The following is a 404-nucleotide window of genomic DNA, read 5'->3' on the forward strand; positions in this document are numbered from 1 at the left end:
TTGGCACCTGAGTGGCTGCTCAGATCCGGGTGGCTGGCAGGTGCCATCTACAGAAGGGCTCGTAAATAATGCACATGGAGTCCTGACCCCACAGACAGAAGAGTCCCTCCGATTCGCAACCTGACTGCCTGGCTGACCTGCCCATGGCACCTGCCTGGATCTCACTGGGAGGCACGGCCAGCCTCTCCTGTCCAGAGGCAGCTTGGGGCTGAAGGACCTGTTTGGATTGCAAGCTGCAAGCAGAGGTGAAGTGGTATCTGCTTGCCAAATCCTCTGCTTGGTAACACTATATTCTTCCTTCAAGGCCCTGTGTTTTCGTAGCCCCAGTGAAATGAACTGTTTTCTGTTTTTTCACCATTCAAGTAATTTAGCTGCTTTTAGAATCTTCGCAACAACATTGGTTC

The sequence above is a fragment of the Mandrillus leucophaeus genome, unplaced genomic scaffold (assembly GCF_000951045.1).
Source record: "Mandrillus leucophaeus isolate KB7577 unplaced genomic scaffold, Mleu.le_1.0 Scaffold7, whole genome shotgun sequence".
NCBI classification, from domain to species: Eukaryota; Metazoa; Chordata; class Mammalia; order Primates; family Cercopithecidae; genus Mandrillus; species Mandrillus leucophaeus.